Genomic DNA, 22287 nt, shown 5'->3' with positions numbered 1-22287 from the left:
TTAACTAAACGGCCTCATAAATTTATGAATGCGCATTTCAAAGCACATCCACCCATCTTCAATAACAGATTTATCCTGGAGAGGGACGCGGTGCACTGGATCAGCATCTAGCATTGCACAGACCGGAGAGCAAAGCCTGACAGTTCATCATACGGAACTCAATTTACCCAACACAATTTAGAGATGGCAGTCAATCTACTTCTGGCTAATAGAAATGCATTTAGAGAAGGCCCTGATGAGATCCTCTAATATTTAAATTACATGTATTGACCCATTTAAATGGCATAACAACAACCAATCTCCCCGACGATACCGTACCTGTCCTGAACTCATGTCCCATGAAATAACGGTTTCTCCATTAGCCTAACTGTGAGAGGACGCTCGAGGACGAAGCAGAAAACCACTCAGAAAACAAACTACAATCCATCATACGACTCTGGAGCTGAGCGAGAAAGCTCTGTATCAGAGTACCATCCTGTAGCATTTTCATAAATTTAAATTTTACATCTGTATTTCTACGTCGTCCATTTCTGTTGGGAACTGCATGTGACACAAATACAACCATAAACTGATTTATAATTTATGAAAATGCTAATGTCAGGTTGAATCAATGCTTGAGTTATTTGCTGAGATGAATGCATTGACTGAACAGATGTTCAATAAAAATATTACAAAAATATATTTTTTAAAAAGGACAAAGAAAATGTAATTGCTTGTTTATTAAACGTTTAAACTACGAATGCTATGCTATGAAAGCACACGGGTTGCACTATGAATTGTCTTATTCGCCCCCTTCTCAGAGGTTGCTGACATCCTTCTGATCCACCTTAAATGACTAATCCTAAAATGGTCCCTCCCTCGCGCGGCCGCTCTCGTCTCTGACTCTGTCGCTACACCCCTCTCTCACTCTCTCTCGATCTCTCTCTCCAGCCACGGCAGTCGGCGGATTGAGCTGCGCGCTGCTACTCTCCCGGAGTCCGGAGCCAGTCAGCGTTTATCCGTACACTTCCAACGCGGGTGTGCTAGCCAAGGAGCGTGCGAAAAAGGCGAAGAACGTACAGCTGGCCAAGCAGGGAGAAAGAGAGAAAAACAACAACATTAAAAACACGGAATCGTTTGTGTAGCCTATTTGGAGCCGGACTGGACAGTCACCCTCTGGTGTAATAATTCCGATTTTGTTCTTCCGAGAGGGGGGGGAAATTGGACTGGTAACACGGGCAGGCTTTTCTGTATACACAAATGCATACATTTAAATTCTCCCTTCAGTTTAATTAAGTTGTTACAAGTAACGTTGGCATTTTCTCGATAAAGCCTCGAGCACCATTACAGCTGAAGGGAAACGGCTTAAAAAACTGCTAATTGTTTTTATTATACTCTACAGAAAATTTCGCTTTCTGTGCAATGCCAAAGTGTTCCAGTTAGAAAACAGATACAGCGGAAACAAACACGAATTGTTTGTAAATCTCAGAAGGACAGAACTCCGCTTATGTTTTTGCAAATGCTGCAGCAAACAAAAATACATTTTTTCGCGGATATTTCTCTTCCACAAAGGAAGTTCCTGCTCTACTGAGATTTGATTGTGGGTTTTCTTACGGCCGTGTACGTCCGCACTAGCAACCAGTTTACAAAAGACGTTGCCCTTCTGCATTGACTGAGTACAAGGAGACGGAACGGGAATCCTCGTTTTTTCACCACTGAAAAAACGAGACCTTGGATTAAAAACGGACAATTAAATACACTAATTTAAAGACCGAAAAAGTGAAAACATCCCGTCTTCAGTGGGCGTCATGCACGACACAGCCTGAAGTACTGGTCCATCATCATCGACGGAGCAAGGTTTGTTGTCGTCTTTTTCCCCCCCCTACTTACGCGGTATTTTCCACAGGTGTGTGCTTGTGTGTTCGGTGTGTGCGCGCTCCGTGTATGCTTTTTAACCTTCACTTGCCTGGGACTGGCACGAATTAGTTCGCTGTGTTCGGTTAAACGCTGTCAAACGTTTAGTGAAACAGGAATTGTAGCCCACTTGTAGCGTTTCGTTTGTTAGGCTAAATAAAAACGGCTCCCTCCGTATAGGGAAGTTCAGATAAATTTGTTAGGTATTAATTTTTGTGTCATGTGAAGAGTGGTTAGCCTAAATGAATCATCTGTCATTACCCTTTAAGATTGGTGTTTTCAATGGGAGTGGCTGTAAGACAAGGGATTTACTTTCACAATACATCCACCAAACTGTCAAAGGGAAAGAAGGCGTGTGCTATTGAAAAATAAGGAGGACACTTACTGGCTTGAGTGTGTTCGTGAGTAGGGTACAAATCAGCTCACGCGGTATGTAAAAAAAAAACAAAACTACAGCGTTTAATTCATTAATATTTCGGATTTTTATCGCAATGCTTCGTGCTGCGGTTATCTGTAGGGTATGGATGATGTATAACTTAACGCCGCTGCCTTTTGTCGGTTGCCGGGCATCTGTCTGTCTGGCTGTCGCTTCCTTGCTATATTTGAATGCGTAATGTGCCAGCCCTCGAGACACCAGGGATTCGCGTGCGACACAGAAGACCGAGCATCCGAGTTGTTTTCCCCGCGCACAGGTTGCAAGGCAGCGTCTGGATAGCAAAACATGTTTGCGATATGCCGGCGACGTTTAACTGTAGGCTACCAAATGAATTTTCTGATAAGCCAAGTAGAAAACTGGCGGATCTGGCGCCAGAGTGGTCGTGGTCGTACTTGTCATTGGGTCATCCTCTCAAGCGAAGACAAGGTTATTGGTTATTATTGAACTGCGAGCAAGTAGGCACACGGCTATAACGAGCCCCAGAAAACGCAGAAATTGATTCAATTCAGTTGAGTTAAATTATATTTGTTTTGCGCTTTTTCCACAATATATCAGAGTAAATATCAGCAAGACTGACGTGAAAAGTAGGCTACTCTGTAACCCCCCCCTCCCCTCAAACACACACGCACGCACACACACACACACCAACCCCCCTTTTCCCCAAGGTGCCTTAAAGTGTATCCTCATGTTAACCCCCTCCCCCCCCCCTCCTCGTTTATCAGACACCTCTTCCTGGGTCACACATGGGGCACTTTATGCTCCGTTACACCATGTAGGCGCGTTGCATTGGCACCCGCGTGCTGCTGGGATGGGATGTTCCGTGGAACCACAGCAGACCGTGGAAAAGATGAGTCCTAGTCTGTTTTGTTTTTTTTGCCCTTCTGCCAGTGCCTGGAAGGTTTGGTTTGGTTTCAACCGCGGTGCTACCAGCTATACTCACGCGTGTGCTCTAATGGAATCTATTTGAATACATTTTTTTATTTTTTTTATTTTTTAAGTAAAATGTTTTTGAAAAATTGGTGAAAATTTGCGTGTTAATCAGGTACACGTTTACTTGTTGCTGTACGTGTAGCCCATATTCCAGTTGTCCATCCCATTGATGTCCATGCACCTGTACATGAGGTATACATGTCACTTTAATTCTCGAGCACATGAAAATACGTTCTGCAGTCAAATAATTCTAAAAAAAAAAAAAGAAAAAAAGGATCATTAAAAATATATCTGTTATAATAATGAAACCCACCCCTACACAGCCAGATAGGCTGCGGCTTGTAATTAAATTAGTAATTTGATTTATTTTATATTTTGTGTTCAGTGAACAGTGGTTGTTTTGAACAGCCTGTCCTATTTTCTGTCATTTTCTCCATAGCACTGTTGGTACCTGGCAAAGTCAGGGCCATCGCAGTGCAGGTTTCCTGCAGTCGGACAGGCAGAGCCTGTTTTTGGCCGCAATCGTTTTTTTACAGCTCCACACGTTTGTAAACTATATTTCTAAACTATATTTCATTCAAGGAAAAAAAAAAAAAAAAAAAAAAACCAACAAATTAATTATTTACATCGCCATTGCCACATGAGACAGAATATTCATGTCGAGTTCATCGAGGCTGTTTTTAGGGACAAGCCCCTTTTTTTTTTGGGCGCAGCCTAACCCCAGGAAGATTATGTAAACCAATTGCATCAAAGTAGGTTGTGTGCCACCCCCCCCCCCCCCCCCAACCCAGTAATATCGATGTTGAATGGAGAAGGGGCTGAATTTTTGATGCTGCGTTCTGGACCATAATGACCAGACGAATGTGCGCACCGCGCATGCAAATTGGCGCCGCGTTCCCCCCCCCAAGCTCGCACTGCGGTCATATCTTGCGGTCCCTGCTGTGTGCGCCGCTCCTATCTACCAATTACACGTGGCTGTTTTCCAAGCGCCTCACAAAAGAACAATTTCTCTCCCAAGATTCAGTCACAACACGGCTCTCTTTTTATGCCCCCCAGTAATTTAACGTAATCTGGGGGGGACGTAATCTTGGGGGAATGCCCTACGACATTCCTCTGGGTTTCTCCCGACACGCCCATCACTTACTTAGTTTTTTTTTTTTGTTTTTGTTTTTGTTTTCATGTAGTCCATGTTGAGTTGTGAGCAAACCAAAAAAAAAAAGAAAAAGGATGAATTGCTCGTCTGGATTTGCGGTATTTGTGGGACGCACCTGGTTTCGCCGAGCGGCTGTGCGGTGGGGACGTGTCAGATGCGGTATCCGGTGGATTCGCTCTCAAACATGGCTCCTGGCACTGCAGGACCTTCACCAGTGGGAGGTGGTTTATGCTGCCTCTTACCACCCACACTTATGGCACTGGGTTTCATTCTGCTCGGGGGGGGGGGTGACTGTTAATTTTTCCTTTCTTCTGTTGTTGTTGTTGTTGTTGTTGTGGTCGTTAACAATTTGGCCATTTTGCAGATACTCTTATCCTGAGCTCACTAACACAATCTATATTCCGGTGTAAGTGGCCCTTTTTATATAGCTGGATTTTTTTTACTGAAGCGGCTCGCGTTAAGTGTCTCGCCCAAGGGTGCGACAGCAGTTTGCCCATCTGGGAGTCAGTCCTGCAGCTTCAGAGGCCTAGATTGCTCACCATTATGCTACACCGCTACCTTCCGCTGCCAGATTTTAAGACCTGAGCTCTGCGAGCTAGCCACTTCTAGCAAGTCCTTTTAGAATTCCTCTTTCAAGGGCTCAATCATCATGTAATCACTGAGTTTTTGTAAAACGTGTGAATAATTATTGTGCGTGTTAAGCCATTTAAATAAAAAAACAAATTTAAAAATGTTTAAAAAAAAATCTAAATATAGCCTATTAAATCTCAGTAATGGCATTTCAGATGCATTGAACATTTAGCAGGACATGTTCAGCACACACTGCTATTTGATATTTTCTCTTGAACTAATGATTAGCATAATTTCTATTGAACAGTATTGGCAGGGGAGAACAGAGCGCGTTCGTTTGGCACATGAAGCACGTTGGTCCGATAGCCTAATTATTGCGATTTGTTTAGTGAAATACGGAACGTTTGAGTGAGAAACGACGTCGGCCTGTGTCAGGCTCTCTCTCTCTCCTGTGTTCTTCTGGAAGCGGAGGTGTCTGAACGAGACCGGTTTGAATGAAACGGCTGGCTAATTGCGCGCACTCGCGTACGTCCGGATACCATTCACCAATTAACGGTTGGCTTTTCCTCGCGGACTGCGCGCGGTACTCCCTGCGCGAGGCTCCTGCGGACAGCAGTGCAGGGTTTGCTCTGTGAGGGTCAGTCGTGGGCTTTACGTAAGTTTAGGGGGAGGGTTTTATTTTGGAGCTGTGAGACGGTCGCTTCTCTGTTGCTACAGCAGGCTGAATTAATTTATTAGTGTGCAGATCAAGCTGTGTTTACTGCACTAGCATCTGTTCACTCTAATTAAGAGGCACTCCTTAGCTCTGTTGTGACGACACAGCTGAACTTGGGCCAGGGGTTAAGAAGGGAAAAAAAAAAAAAAACCAAAACACTGCACTAGATTGGAATGGGATTTTCCCTGAGCGAGGTTATTGGTTCCAGGAAGTGGTGGGTGGGTGGTGTGAGCGCGGGGAGGGGGGGGGGGGGTAGGGGATCCTCCCAAAACGACCTCGACGCCCTTCAGCCTCTGCGACGGACGGATGGACGGGCGGTGGGGGGGGATTGGGCGAGGCCACAGCCGACGCATCCCTCCTTCTGTCGAATTTTTCTCAGAAAAAAAACAAACTCCTCTCCCCTCCCTCCCTCCGGCGGGTCAAATTTTCACTCTTTAATTTCCACTTTTTAATTTTCGGGTCCCCCGTGTGCGGCGGGGTAGAGCCGCCGGCCTCCGGGCGCGGAAGAGATTAGTCACTCCGACGGAGTGATTCGCGGACTCGGTAAACAAAGTTCGTCCCCCGCTCCTAATTGCCTCTTAGTTCGCCATTAGCCGGGGAATTAATAGCCCTGCCAATCAGAGAGTCCAGGCTGTCGTGTCGCGCGGTGACATAGGAGTTCAGTTCAGGTGTTGGCGCGCGTTATGATGGAGCACCTGGTGAGCGAACGCCGTCGCCGCCCCCATGCTGATAGCGGCGGCTAAGTCGTCTGCGGAATGCCAATGAACCTCAAGGATTCGTGGGTCTCCGTTTTTTAAATTTTTAAATATTTTTTTCCCACGGCGTGCAAATGGCGGACTGTGCTGCAGTGGCTCGACGGGGCGAGACGTGAGTTGGCTCGCGTGTGGGCGCATGCGAGGCGCGTCATTAGTGGGCATGCGCATTGGGCGATCTGCGGGCAGTTGCGTGGGCTCTGCGGCACGCGATCCCTTCACAGTGACCAACCCATGGACCCTCGTCGCTTCTGCCCGTTACCCCACCCCCTCCCCCCAAAAAAAGACTGTTACCCTCAGAGTGGGCTTGCTTTGTGAGTAAGAGCTCTTGGGGGCCTGCATATGTGTGGGTTCTCTCCCAGGAAGGGAAGTCGTTTTGGGTGTGCTTCAGCTCAGAATGCAATCGCTGCCCAACAGATTGGCTGCTTGGTGTGTGTCTGGGGGTGTTTAGAGGTGGGGGCTTTGTGAGTGGTCTTGTGACTGTTTTTTTTTGAAGCTGTACAACTGAAATTGGGCGGGGGTGGGGGGGGGCGAGGGGGGCAGCGAGGGGGGGTGAAGACCGGGCGCACTCTGTATGTGCACCCAGATCAAAACAATAAAACGAAATCAATTCAGAGCTCCCCGCACCGCCCACCCGCATCGGATTACATAAGCGGTGTTGATGGTTGGCGACTCCCAGCTGGGGTGGAACGACCGGTTCTGCAGCTGCCAGTCTGGTGGGTTGAGGAGCGTGGGCTTCCTGAGCGAGCTGCTGGGCCTTCAGTCATGAGCCACACAGCCTTACAGCCAGCCGGGTTTCAATAAGAGAGAGAGAGAGAGAGAGAGAATGCTGGGCCTTTCCTCCTCCTCCTCCTCCTCTTCCTCTGCTGTGGAGTAGATTGTGCAAAAGAAATGAAGAAGATGATGATGATGGTGATGACCTGGGAACCTTGGTTTTTGCGACGCGCTGGTTTATGTCAGGGGTGTCCAGTCTTATCTGAAGAAGGCCGGTGTGTGTGCAGGATTTTGTTTTAGCCCAGAACTAAGACACCTGATTCTGCTTCTCTACAAGTTCTTGATTGAAGACCACGATTAGTTAATTAGTTGAAATTGGTATCATGCTGCTGAGCTAAAGCAAAAAGCCACACAGGCCCTTTTTTGGTCAAGTCTGGACGCCCCTGGCTTGCATGTTCATTGCGTGTGAGGGGGCAAGAGAGGGGGCATTTTTGTTTTTTTTAACTCTGTTGGCCCGAATGCTATCAGGACCTTTAGCAGACACCCTGAAATTCAGCCCCAGGATGTCAGGGTGTGAGAGCCTGCTTGGTTGGGTGCTGGGGGTGGGCTAACTGTTACCTGCCTTGGGGGCACTTGCTTCAGATTTGGGAGGGGGGGTGCAGTAAGAAACAGGCCTGGGCTGTTGCTGCCACTGTGACAGAGCACTGGGAGAGGCCTTCACTAGATGCAGTGTGTATACACTGTGGGTGTCCCAGGCGTGGAAAAATTAGCCTGTGCCCCGTTGGATAAAATGGCGGTTTCATCCAATAATGCATTTACTCCCCCCCCCCCCCCCCCCCCCACTTCCAGAATCTATCACTGGATGAAATTGCCGGTTTTGTTTCCCCCCCCCCACACAGAAACGGCAAGATAATGGCGCACACAGGAGGCCATTAAATATTGATCACTTCTGAGTATTGGGCTACGCCGCGCGTCATGGCGGCTAACCCAGCACGTTTGAAAGCAACCGGACGGGACCGGCCGCTGCAGCCGGCAGGACGCGTGGCCGTCTTTTCCCGCCTGTGACGTCGCAGCGAGCGAACGAGCGAGCGAGCGCGTTCCCGCTCGCGTTTTCACAAGGTCGATTAATGGCGCCTTGGAAGAAGAAGAAGTAGAAGAAGAAGGGGGGATAAATCTCTCGGGGGGCTTCCAGTGCAGTCTCTGGGGACGTTGGCCTGGTTACCGAAGTCGACAACTAGGCCAAGTTTCTTCATCGAGGCCGCGGAAAACTTTGAACTTGTCAGTCAGGCGCCGGAGCTTTGGAAAGCGGGGATTCAGTCCACGGCTTCTCTCTCCGCTTCCCTTTCGCTCCTCTTCCTCTTTCTCCCATGGCGACCGAACGCCCAAACAGCTTGCCGCTTGATTTAGCTCAAATCGGCAGACCAAAGAGGAGCAGCCGCTCAAACTTGACAGATGCAACTCTTTGGGGCCATCAAGCCCCCCTCCCCCCCCCCCCTCCCTGCGCCCCCTCCCGCGCTCCCCCACCCTGTCTCGCTCCCCCACCCCCTCCACGCTCCCCCACTCCCCCCCACTCCCAGACAACCGCATCTGTGCTCTGTAACTTTACCCCTCCACGGACCTTCCTTTACGACAAAACAAACTCCTCCGATTCTGTAATCGTGGCGGAATCTCTGCAGGGATCGCGGACGATTCTCTTCACAGGAGAGAACAAACGCAGGCCAGTGAGGTGCAGCCTGTGTTCAGGCCTGAAGAGGCGACGGCGGTGTCTAGTGTCCGGAGTCTCCTCCGAAACACGCGGCCCTCGAGAGGGAGGGAGGCAGTTCTGCGAGCGCTTTGCATCGGAAAACAAAGGAGCATCCGGAGAGAGAGAGAGAGAGGGAGAGAGAGAGAGAGAGATAGAGAGAGCCCCGTTGCTAAGGGAACTTTCGAAAGAGCGATTTGCCGCCTTAAAGCGTCGTTTGCCTTTGTTTGCGGAACGCGAAGAACCGGCGGCGAACAGGATGGAGATGCAGAGAGAAATGCTGTTGCCTTGTTAATTAAAAAAAAATTTTTTATTTATTTTTTTTTACGCTCAGGGGGAGACCTGCTTTGATAGATGCTGCAGCCGTTACGATGCCTCCCCCCCCCCCCCCATCCTCTCCCCCACCCCCCCCCCACCCCCCCAAACGCTCAATTAACGGAATTCGCTCCGCGTTGGTTGGAAGTGCCCGTGCGCCGACGGCGTTCCTCTGCGGTGAAACTTCCCTGGAGGAGTTTGGGAAGTGTGGTCGGCCCGGCACGGCAACGGCGCAGGAGCCTGGTGGGGAGAGGCGGAGCGCAGAGGATTGGCTTCCCATCGCGAAAAAAGGCCCATCGTCAGATACCATCAGCTGCCTAATTAAAAATCTCATTAAATCAGAGGTAGCCATTTCAGTAATAAAAAACAACATTTCCTCTTTTTGAAAAAGCCCTTCCGATGTACGTGAGAGAGAACGGGGGGATGGGGGGATGGGGTGGGGGGGGATCAGCTTTACCTGGAACGGTGTATCAATCAGGTGTTGTGTATCAGATCTTGTTTTTCATTTTTATGTTATTTTGATTTTTCACATGCTGTTCTGTGGTTTGTCTTCCAGTCCTCAAGTGGCTGCTGTTGTTAGCATTAGCCGTTCGGCGCCTCAAGTTCTGTGCTGCGTTTTCCCGTCGCTAAGGAAGTTGATCTGTGATTGGCCAGTCCCTGCAGGAACAGCATACCATGCATCGCATTGGTCTGTGATTGGCCAGTCCCTGCAGTTACAGGATACCATTCATAACATTGATCCGTGATTGGCAGTCTGCTGCAGTTCAGCCATCCCTGCAGTTACAGGATACCATTCATAACATTGATCCGTGATTGGCCAGTCCCTGCAGTTACAGGATACCATGCATCGCATTGATCTGTGATTGGCCAGTCCCTGCAGTTACAGCACACCATGCATCGCATTGATCTGTGATTGGCCAGTCCCTGCAGTTACAGCATTCCAGCACACATTGATTGGATGTCCATTGACTGAGACTTGGGCCTTTTATTTTTAAAATGATAAAAACCTGGAAAAGATACCACACACTTCAAAACCAGCCTTGAAAGTACTGTGGTTTTATTTATTTCTTTATTTATTTTGCAAAATTCAATTAAACTACTATATAATATAAGTTACTATCACTTCCCAGTAGAGCGTAAGGGATTCTTTTTAAGAATGAGAGCTGTTTAACAAGGTCAGCCAGATTTTCTTTGGTATTTTCCGGCTGTCAGATGATATATCTTATAGGGTGTGTGACGTATGATCAAACTTTGTGGTGATTCCTGCTTTCGTTTTGATTGGCCGTCGGGCAGCGCGTTCCCGTTGAGAAGCCGCGCTGTGACGGCGCTTCTGCAGAGCGCGGCCTGGTCACTGCTGGCCACCGTGGAGGAGCTCACTCTGATGCCACTGAGATGCGGACTTCGCTGATGGCACGCACGCATGCCACGCGCACTCTCACGCACACGCCCATGTGCACTCTCACGCACGCCGCATCAGCACGCCCTGTGCTACGCACTCTCACCAGGCCACAACACGCCTCACGCTCTCCGCACACATCTCTCACAGCACACCATGCCATGTGCACTTTCACGCACACGCCCAAGCATGCTCACACGCACGCTCTCACACAGGCACACACGCTCTCACGCACACATGCACACACGCTCTCACACAGGCACACATACACGCTCTTATGCACACACGCTCTCACACACACATGCACACACGCTCTCACCACACATCACACAGGCACCCACTATGCACACGCTCTCACACACACATGCACACACGCTCTCACACAGACACACACGCATGCTCTCATGCACATATGCTTGCACACATGCAAACTCTCACACGCACGCTCTCATGCAAGCATGCTCTCACACGCACACACACATACTGTCACACATGCTCTCACGCATGATCACACACACACGCACGCATGCATACTCTCACACACACATGCATACTTTCACGGTCACATGCACGCTCTCACACACACATGCATACTTTCACGGTCACATGCACACTCTCACACACACGCACCATGCATACTCTCACATATGCAGACACACACACACGCACGCATGCATACTCTCACACACACATGCATACTTTCACGGTCACATGCACGCTCTCACACACACACACCGCACGCATGCATACTCTCACGCACACATGCATACTTTCACGGTCACATGCATGCTCTCACACACACGCACTCATGCATACTCTCACATATGCACACACACGCACGCCTTTTCTGTATTATCTAAACCTCTGGAAGACGCCCGTACAGCCAGTGTCTTCGCTCGGGAGTGCAGGCAGTATGGAAAAGCAGCTGAGTCATCCAGGCTAACTGCGCTGAAAAACAGATCTTCTGAGAGTAGATTGTTCAGCTTTTGCAGTTTATTAAAAAAAAAAAGGAAATCTCAAGTTGCCTTGTGCAAAGCCTTCTGCTTAATTCATCTGTAGCTCCCTTTTGCAGTGTTGAGGATTACAGGAGGAAATTGTTTCCTCATACACTCTGCTTCATAGATGCATCATTTTTTGGATATTTGAAACTCCCTAGCAGAGCTTTCTGGTTGTTTTTTGTTTGTGTCTCTCCATAGCGCTCTCTCTCTCTCTCTCTCTCTCTCTGTTTCTTTCTCGCTGTCCGGATCTCTCTTCTTTCCTGCTCTCTCTCTTGCTCTTTCTGTCGCTCTGTATCGCCCCCCCGCCCCCCCCGCCCCGCCCCGTCTCTTTGTCCCTCCCCTCCTGAGTTAGGGGCGCTTGTTTGTGTCCCTGAGGTGTGGGGCAAACACGCGGTTCTAATTTAGCGGCTGGGCAGTCCGCCAGTCGGGAAACTCTTTGGGGTGAGGTGCCTCCTGCCCCCCTCGCCTCTCCCTCCCTCCCTCCCTCTCCCCCTCCTCCCCTCCCTCCCCCTCTCCCCCTCCCTCTCTCCCTCCTCAAGGTCTGACTTGGGCTCACTGAGAGGGTATCTCTCTCTGTCGAATGGCCTCCACGTTCCCCTGTAGGGTCTCTCCTCCCCCCCCCCCCACCCGGCTGCGGGAACGTCTCGTCTGTGTGCGCCGCCGGACGCATACCGCGACCTCGCAAGGTTTAGCGGACGCACGCGGTCCCCGCCTCACGCAGCAGCTGCGTGTGCGGTATTCGCCCGAGCCGCACGCCGCGCGTTTCCATAACGAGCAGAGGTCGTGTAATTTTCCCGGCTTTTTCTCGTAAAGCCGGGAAGAGGCGTAAATTAGCGCGGTAACGAGCGTTAGCGTCACGTCTCCGCCGCTCCGCCTTTTACGTCGCGGGCGGAGAGAGGGGGTGTCCCGCTGCCCCTGTTTTTGTTTTTTTGTGGAGGCTTGTCACGGAACGGAACGCGCCTCTCGTTCGGGGTTGTGGGAAAACTGGGGCGTGGCGCTCCCAACGTTGTTTCGGCACACGGTGCGGGCCGCCGCAACGCCACATCCCGTTAGCCGGGAGCCGCCGGCGGGGGCCTCGTCGCAGAGCGAGCCGCAGGGGCTCTTTCAGGGAGAAGTGCGGCGCTTCTTGGTTCTGTCGTCCCCGCTGAACGTATCAGTCGGCGCGTGCGTGCGCGTGTGCGCGTGTGAGTGTGCGTGTGTGCATGTGCGCGTGCGTGTGCGCGTGTGCGCGTGTGAGCGGGCCGTGCCTCGGTCTGCGTCTCCTCCCCTGCGCGCGATAATTGAGTTCGGTTTTAGCCCGGCTCAAGCTGTGCCTGTTTAGCTTGCCTCCGCACAGAGCAGAACGCTGTCATGGAGCTCGGTCGGGATCCGCGGGCGCCAAGTTAGTGAGATCCCGGCAGAAGAAGTTTTTTTTTTACTTTTTTTTTTTTTTCTCCGCAAATTCGTTTAAGTTTCAGAGGTCAGGGCTCCTTCCCCCTGACCGCTCCCCCCCCCCCCCCCCTCGCCCCAGAGCACACACGCTGATCCCTTGTCTTCCTCGCTGTAAACAGGAGCGTTCAGTTTCTGCTGGAAATGGAAAAACATGCGAGAGGCTCGGTTAAGAAAGTGGAGCAAGAATGGGCCTTTGTCCACCGCCAGTCCCCCCCCCCGTCCCCCTGCCCTCCCCCCCCCCCCTACGCGCGTCACCCCAGCTGTTCGGTTTTGGAAAGTGTCACGAGCAGCCGAGAGGGACGGAGCCACATGCCCGCCGCGGGGCCAGAGCCGCGGGCCCGGGGCCACATTCCCCATTCCCGCATTACCTCACCGCCGGGGCCGGGGCGCGCCAGCTAGGCTAACGCTAGCCATGTTCCACATCTTCAGCGGTCCTGTGACCGTCCAGGAAAAACACGAGAAGCGGGTCACCCGGGCCTGACTCGCTACTTTCCGCCCCCCGCCCCCCCCCGGTGAACTTGTGCGCTCAAACATGGCACGGTTCTCTCTTTCTCTCTCTATTTCTCTCTCTTTATCACTCTCCCTCTCTCTCTCTCTCTGCTTATTGCCTTTTCCTTGGGGTTTTTGAATGTCAGCGAAGTGGCTTTGAGTTGCACAAAAAACATCTGTGCCCACTTTTTTTTTTCAGTTCTGTTTTTTTTTTTCTTTTTTTTTCCAGATAGGTAAGCAGGCTGCTGCTGTTCGCATTCTCACGTGCTTCCTCTTAATCAGATTATTGCGTGACTTTGCGTGTTTATTTTTGAACATCCATAACGACGGCTTCTTCGAGGTCACTTTTGCAAACGGGCGCTGGCGGGCGTAAAGTAGGCCTTTTGGCATGACGCCAGGACAGATTTTCGGGCAGCTGAACTGCACAGTGTGCTGTGTTCGGGATCTGTGTGACCCTTGACCCTGTCAGACAGACATTCTGCCCTGGAGGCTGCAGTCACGTGACCGGGATGTGGAGGGTTCCCGGGTGCCATGGCGACCCTTCAGATTGACGGATGTGCGTGACAGACTGTTGCTGTCATGTCGGCTCACGCGGGGGCAGGGCTTCGTTCCCCCCTCCGTTCCGCTGCTCTGGGCCATTCGGTCCACGTTCCTGTGAGGGTTTACCATGCCCTATGCACCTTCAAGTGAGATCTACTGTCCAGTTTGCTAGATGTCTCTTCACGTGGCGGGTTCTGCCCTATGCACCTCTTCAAGCTGAGCCTCTGTGGACAACAGCCTATTCACGGAGATCTACCGTCTGTAGTTTCACTCAGCTAATAAAGCCACTCATTCAAGTAGAGATCTACTCCTGTAGTTCTCCAGCCCTAATAAAGCACCTCATTCAACAGCTTGAGCCGGGCTGCCCAACCCTCTTTCTGGCGATCTGCTGTCCTGTAGGTTTTCTTTTCAAACCTAATTTGGCACACACGATTCTACTAATTAGCAGCTCAACCAGATCCCCAGCTGTTGAGTGAGATGCACGTTGATAGGGTTGGAGTGAAAACCCACAGGACAGTAGTTCCCCAGGAGCAGGGTTTGGCAGCCACGATTTGATGTTCGAATGTCCAAGATTTCTAAATTTGAATAATTGAGCCCTGTGTTATTCCGAATGCTGTGAAAAGGTCTCCGTTTAAGAGGTGTGAATACTTGCGTGAATGTCCTCATTCAGGGTTCCTAGCCCAGATTAGTTGAATGTCTGCGTGAGATTATAGCCTACTTGATTATAACTTGTCCTTCAGATATTGTTGCACATTTGAGCCTGATTGATCATTTATATCATGTCCAATTATCTGAATGGGCAAATGCAGTCTCACTCCACGCCTGGATGTCCTGCTTGTCTATGGAAAAAGTGCTCTCTGACTTTTCCGGTATCAAAGCTGGAAGGGTGTGCGGTGTTCTCAGTTAACCTTTAACCCCCACCACCCCCCACCCACTCACCCCTCAATTTCCCCTTGGATCAGGCTTCGCTTGCAGAGGTCAGCCATCTTATATCCGCGAGCGCGCTAATCGCCATGGCGATGATGCAGATGCGTTATGGCACCGGAGAGCTCCGAGCTGATGAAGAGCGTCGAGCCGATGAAGAGCGGCGAGCTGATGAAGAGTGTCGAGCCGATGAAGAGCGGCGAGCTGATGAAGAGTGTCGAGCTGATGAAGAGCACCGAGCTGATGAAGAGCGTCAAGCTGATGAAGAGCCCGAAGTGCAGCGTTTCCCTGAAGAACGATCGGCGTTAGCGCTGAGCCCGAAGTGCAGCGTTTCCCTGAAAAACGATCGGCGTTAGCGCTGAGCCCGAAGTGCAGCGTTTCCCTGAAAAACGATCGGCGTTAGCGCTGAGCCCGAAGTGCGCCGTTTCCCTGAAGAACGATCGGCGTTAGCGCTGAGCCCGTGTTCGGCTCCGCTCTGTGTTTTACGGTGACCGCGGTGCAGCCGTGACCTTTGACCTCGCTGTTCGAATATGATGTGTGGATGAAAAGTCGCATGCTTTTCTCAAAGTATTCCTTTTTTTTAAAACTAAGTTTGACTTACTACTGTGCAGTAGCAGCCAAGCTACGAAGTAAAATTAATAAATGTGTTTATTAATAAATGCATTTAACAAATGATCTTATCCAAAGCAATGTAGACAAATAGATTTTTTTCTGATTATATATTCTTACATACGATCCATTTATACAGCTGGATATGTTCCTGAAGCGGTTCAGGTTAAGGACCTTGCTCAACACTGGTAGTGCTCCCAGTGGGGAATCGAACCCACAACAATGGGAATTGAACCCACAACCCCTGAATTAAAAGTCCAGTTGTCGAGCCACGATTCTACGCTGTGACACTGCTGTCGATATGCCAATGTTAGCTGCAGTCCAGATATACTGACGAAACTGTTAAATTAGTTATATTAATGATCTGCTGTTCCATTACAAATGATAATGAATTGGGGAATTGGGAGAGCATCTGGTGAAATGCTATGCAGCATATTTAGAAAATATGAGAATTATATTATCAAACAACAGCCCTTCAAAGAAATTCTAAGTGAATAACATACACACAAAATACTCTCTTTGTGATGCATCGATTAACATTTCAAAATTTTCAGAAAAGTGGTTATACCCAGACACATCTAAGGCTGTATGAAAAAATAATAGGCTACAATGCACCCTTAAAAAAAGACTAACCTTATATTGTTGTTGGTTCGTAATCTGCTCGATAGACGTGAAAACTCAAAATAGAATTTCCAGACTGCGGATTCCCGCCGGAACGTAGGCCTAGATCTAATTAATTTCAAGGTCCCTGGAACAAATCGTTAAATTGGGAGAAATGAGAGGCAGAGATGTCATGTGGCCGGGCGTTCCACGCCACAGCAGGCAAGACGGCCTTCACAAACGGCAAATTCTACTCTTGTTTTTTTTTTCCTCCCTCCTTTGTTGCAGAGAACAATTCTACATGACCTTGACAGATTTGGGTAGGGTGTGTAACCCGCCACCCCCCCCCCCCCCTTGCCAGGGGAGGGGCGGGGCTTCCCGGTGATATCTCTCTTCTTCGTGAAAGGACTGCTGGGACAGCCCCGATACGGCGTGCCGTTCTATTTTATCGAGTAACCACCCCCCCGCAGCAGGGCGCGATCGAACGGCTGTTTTTTTTTTTTTTTTTGTTTTTTCTTTTCCCCCTTCCTCGTTGTGTTCATTGGCTACGAGGCCGTTTAGAAAAGCGTATTGAAGCACGCAGGCATTCCTAAAATTCCTGAAGCCCGCCTGAAAAGCATGCTGGGGCGGAGACGCCACGCCACGCGTTCCCGTAAAAAAAAAATTAAAATAAAAAAAGGGCTCGGCCTGTAGCGCCAAGCCTGCCGTACGGAAAGTTTGTCGAAGGCGTCGGACGCGCTCACGTGTGCGGTGTGTGCCGACAGGTCCCTGGCTCGTTCGGTGCGTGCGGTGGAGGGGACGCGCGCTCCTCTCCGTCGCCGCTCTGTGATCCGTCGCCGCTCTTCTCGAGCGCGGCTTCGGCGCGGCTCTGTTTGATGTCGGGTCCCGCGGCGGCGTGTGGCGCGGCGGTTTGGGAACGCCAGGCCGGCCCGATTGGACCCCGAGGCCCCGCTGGCACGCTGCTCTTTGTACCTGCGAGCGGAGGCACTAAACCTGAACTGCTTAGTGTAAACACCCCACTGTGCAAACGAGTGTGCTAAAAGACACCACACACACACACACACACACACACACACACATACGCACACAAAATGCAAACACACACACACACACACACATACACACACAAAATGCAAACACACACACAAACACAGAGATACACACACAGTCAAGGGGCGACATAGCTCAGGAGGTAAAAACGGTCGTCTGGCAGGCGGAGGGTTGCCGGTTCGATCCCCACCCTGGGCATGTCGAAGTGTCCCTGAGCAAGACACCTAACCCCTGACTGCTCTGTTGAATGAGAGGCATCAATTGTTAAGTGCTTTGGATAAAAGCGCTATATAAATGCAGTACATTTACCATTTACATTTACCATGCAACACAGACACACACGCACACACACACACACACACAGAAACTGCTGGGGTGGGACAAACCGAACCAAACCGAAGTAGAACATTTCTCTGAAAAAGCCCGTTCGGCTCTTAGCTGGGCCCGTCCCAGCCGCCGCGCTGCACTGCCGCCCGTCCTGTCCTAATTCCCGGTGACACCTGGAAACAAACAACGGCCCCCGGAGCTCTGGAGATCCGGCTCCCAGCTCGCAGCGTCTGCAGGGGCTCCGAATGAGCGCTCGGTCATTACACACGCGCGCGCGCCTGCTTTTGACAGGAATCGCTCCGTGTTTGTGCAAAGGGACTTCATTTCCCAGTACGCCTAGTTGGAGCTCATTTCTGCTTGTTTAGTTGGTGACTAAACCGCGAATTAAACGGGGGTTTGTCTTCTCATCCGTAGGCCCCCGTCGATTCGCTGCATCTCGGTACCCCTCGCCATCCCTCGCCACCCCTCGATACCCCTCGCCATCCCTCGCCATCGCGCTCACGGGCCCTTCGGTTTAACCCACGGAGTTGAGCTCCGTTGTCCAGGACGTCCAGGTTTCCGAGGCTCTTCGACCGTCGTCGACGCCGCCATCGTGCCGCGGTACGAGCACTTGAGGGCGCTTGGGTGCGATGTTAACTACGCGAGATCCCGCAAGCTTGTTCCCCCCACAGTGGACCCACGCCTGGAGCCGCTGGCCTCACGACCGAATTGGGTCGTCGTTAGGAGCGTTGTTAGGGGAGACCGGCGTGTTTAGGGTAAGATCACGCACGCACGCGGTCGCTAGTGCTGGTCCTGTGCGGGGGTCACGAAAGAGCTTCTTTACGTTGTTTACGCCCCGGGCGGTGGCGCGGGACATCGAAGCGCGCGGAGCTGGCGGTCACGCCCGCCCTGTCTTCGGCTATTCGGAGCGGGCCAAACCGACCTCCTCTACGGGAATTCCTCAGATTCCACAACCGCTTCCGATTAAAAAAAAAAAGAAAGAAAAAAAAGAAAGAAAGAAAGGAAAAAAAAGAAAAACAATCAGAGAATTGAATCTGGCCAATGTTTCAGAGACCCAGGCAAGCTGGTCCTAATGCGTGGAGCATTCATCAAGGCAGCTCGGGTTACACTGTTGGGTGTAATGCAATAGGGACAAAATGGCTGTCCTTGTTCTGAGAATCAGATAGGCCATACCGAGGTTTGCTATTGGGGGGGGGACTTGTGGGGTTGGGGGGCACTCCCTCTTCTGTTCGTCTCTTTCGCCCAGTGTTTCCCACAATTCCAGAGGGGAGGGGAGGGCGGGGGGGGGGGGTCTGGGGCCTGGGGGCTAATCGAACGTGTGGACTTCACGGCTGCCCTGCTGAGACGACCGAGCCGGTTCGGTCCGGTCCGGTCCAGTCCATTCCGGTCCAGTCCGGTCCGGTCCGCTCCAGTCCATTCCGGTCCAGTCCGGTCCGGTCCGGTCCTGTCGGGCTGAACGGTGCGAGCCCCGCGCACACGCGCGTTCGCGTTAGCGTTAGCGTCAGCCTGTCAGCTTAGCGACCCGCCGCCTCTCGCTGACGGGGCCCCTGGGAACGGGCGAGAGACGCTCCGGAAAGGAGAGACGGCCGCCGGCCCAGAGGGCTTTGCGCTTTCCCTGACCGCAGGCAAGGTTAGATTATCCTCCAACGCCGCCATGTCTGAATTGCGGGACGGTGTCGGGTGAGGACATCTCCCCCCCCCGAGCTCATTCCCTCCTGAGATTCGTTTTGATCGCTCGTCACTGTGCCTAGTTTAAAAAAAAAAATTTTTTTGCCTTATTAAAAAAAACAATAATAATAATTTAAAAAAGCATCTTGTAATGTGTGTCACGAAGAATATTAACTTGCTTTGTAGCACTTTAAAGGAACCTAGTTTGGCTCTGGAAAGCTGTTTGGTTGTATCCTGTTTGAAAAATTCAAACTAGACACTTTCCCGGAGGTCTTTTTTCAAATATGAAAGGAACATTTTTTTTTTTTTTATTTTTATTTTTTTTTTTTTTAAAGCATTTCAGATTCCAATTAGATATACTTATCGAATAATAATGAGCGTAGGTGCCTTTTCTTTTCTTTTCTTTCCTTTTTTTTTGGGAATGGCCCTAGGCGTAGCGCGATCGGCGGCGGCGGCGCCCCTGAGCCCGTTTGCGGAGTGCGGGCGGAGTCGGTGCGGACGCGCCGCGAGGTGTAAACGAGGCGCGGCGCGCGCACGGCGTCTCCGCTGGGGGCCCGCGCTCTCGGGCTTTAATCAGCGCTGGCACCTCGCTTCGAGGGCCCCGGCATTTGCGTAATTAATGGCATTTGCGTAATTGGGGCGGCCTTAAAAGTGCACAGATGCTCTCGCACTTCAAAGCCCGCCGACCTTCAAAGGATCTCGGGGCGCGCCGCGCCGAGCAGGTGAAGACGACGCGGAGGGTGGGGGGTGGGAAGGGGGGCGGGGTGACTGCATCCCGAGATCACGGGGAGCGGCTTGAGCTGCTGACATGACGCTGTGGGGAGGGGGAGGGAGTACAGTTTGTAATTGGATTTGAAGTTTCCCCGCTAGGAAGGGACGGGTGTCAGGGCCGGTCAGCGTGCCCAAGTCCAACATCCCAGATCATGCAGAAGGCATAAACAGAATTGGAGCCCCCCCCCCCAAAGTGAGCACTGGAGCCAATGTGTCTTTGGACTGTGGGAGGGAACCGGAGTACCTTGGAGCCCGGACTTCCCACGCGAACTTCCCATGGGTAGAACGGAGAACGTGCCAAGCTCCTCACGGAGAGGCCTGGGCCAGCCGGGACTTGAACCTGGAACCTCCTTCTCCTTCCGGCGAGGCAACAGCGCTAACCGCCGCGCCACCCCATAATCCCACGCCCAGCAACAGGCCACGGCGAGAGAAATCGAGGAAATTTCACAGGATCAGTGCGCTGGTTCAGGGTATAAATACAGTGGTTCTCAAACTCGGTCCTGGGGGACCGCTGTGTATTGCCGGTTTTCATTCCAACCTCAACAGCAATCCCAGAATTTTAACAAGCTGTTAATTTTTCTTAATTAGGTGCTTTTCATGTTTTAGAGCTGGGCTGCCCAGTCTTATCCAGTGTGGGGCCAGTGTGGGAGCACACACCTGATCCTGATTCGACTAATCACGGTGGTTAGCAACGACTCTAGTGATTGATTAGTAGGCCAGAATCAGGTGTGTGGACCCACAGTGGCCCTTTCTGGAACCCCAGCTCTAAAACATGAAAAGCACCTAATTAAGAAAAATGAACAGCTTGTTAAAATTCTGGGATTGCTGTTGAGGTTGGAATAGAAACCAGCAATACACACAAAGGTCCCCCCCAGGACCGAGTTTGAGAACCGCTGGTATAATGCCTCTGTTCCGTCCACTGACCGCGTCAGATCGGAGTCTCGATTCTCTCCGCTGGTTTCCCGCGTGTCCCTTTTCGCCCGTTTTGAGCGGCGTCCTTCGACGGAATTCGATTTCGCGGCTGAAGGTCAGCGGTATGTCAGTCGGTCGGGGTGGGGGCGGAGGGGAGGGGAGGGGAGGGGCGCGGGGGGGTAAATGAATGGGGGGGGTTCATCCGGCCACAGCGGTCGATTTTTCAGCGCGAGAGCGTGTTTGAGGCCTGCTACTGACCCAGGCCCAGTTCAGTAAGCGCAACAAAGCCCTGAGCCGCGCGGACGCCAGGGCCGGGGTCGGGTGCCGAGAGCCGGGTCTGGACCGGAACCGGGTTCCGAATTTCCAAGCGACGGGAATTCATTAGGAAACGTGCGTTTCGAAATCCGCTCCTCATCAAATCCTGGGGCGACACATCTCAGGAGGTTAGAGCGGTTGTCTGGCAGTCGGAGGGTTGCCGGTTTGAGCCCCACCCTGGGTCTGTCGAAGTGTCCCCTGAGCAAGACACCTAACCCCTAAATGCTCTGGTGAATGAGAGGCATCAGTTGTAAAGCGCTTTGGATAAAAGCGCTATATAAATGCGGCCCATTTACCATTTTTACCAAATCCTGAAAGTGTTTTCAGTGGTGTTTCCTAATGAGCGAAATCAAAAGCATTTTTCAGTCGAGCGCCAGGACCGGTGTCGCCGGTTGTGTGTGCATCACCGCGCCTGGCGGGCTGGAGCGTGAGCCTTCCTGTCGCCTTGGCTGAGCAGCCACGCCAGGAGAGGGCATTGATGACTGTTTGTTTCTGGTCAGATTAAAAATGTCACCTGGCAGTTGGCGGCAGTGTGTAGTGTAATGGGTAAGGAGCTGGTCTTGTAACCTAAAGGTCGCAGGTTCGATTAGGACACTGCCATTGTACCCTTGTGCAAAGTGCTTGTCCTGTGTAAATTCAGTTCGGTGTATATCCAGCCGTATACAGGATGCTATGTAAATGCTATGTAAAACAAAAAAAACGTTGCGTAAGTCGCGCTGGATGAGAGCGTCTGCTGAATGCCTGTAATGAACCATCCAGGCCTGATCTCCCAGAATCCCAGTTCACAAACCCACGCTCTTCCTTTTCCAGTGTTTTTTTCCCACAGCTTGCTTGTTTCTGCTAACGCCGTTTTGTATCATTGGAAGCGATATTTGTCTGAGTCGATGTTTAGGAAGATTACAGAGCTTAATGTAGCCCGGGAGAAAGACGTGCCTTTGATCCTCCAGCAGCTTTCTCCCCATTAGGAGAGGGACACAGCAGCGATCGCTAATCGCAGTTGCCACCTCCCGTTCCTTTCCTGCTTGTTTGACAGTCAAG

The 22287-nt window shown here is 51.3% G+C and overlaps 1 protein-coding gene across 5 annotated transcripts in view; it reads left to right on the top strand.

The window, feature by feature from the left end:
- The first annotated feature begins 875 nt into the window (after positions 1–875).
- The window catches only part of atp2b4 (ATPase plasma membrane Ca2+ transporting 4), a 99489-nt gene continuing 78077 nt past the window's right edge, over positions 876–22287 (top strand). For 2 of the 5 annotated variants that reach the window (XM_064306037.1, XM_064306035.1), the window contains exon 1: positions 878–1836. The gene's annotated coding sequence lies outside the window, so the exon portion shown is untranslated. Of the gene's footprint in view, positions 1837–22287 lie in introns of all 5 variants that reach the window. The other 3 variants (XM_064306036.1, XM_064306034.1, XM_064306032.1) reach the window with 3 other exon arrangements.

Source organism: Anguilla rostrata, chromosome 13, assembly GCF_018555375.3.
Source record: "Anguilla rostrata isolate EN2019 chromosome 13, ASM1855537v3, whole genome shotgun sequence".
NCBI lineage: Eukaryota > Metazoa > Chordata > Actinopteri > Anguilliformes > Anguillidae > Anguilla > Anguilla rostrata.
Note: the sequence above shows the minus strand (reverse complement) of the source record. Positions and strands in the feature narration are given on the sequence as shown.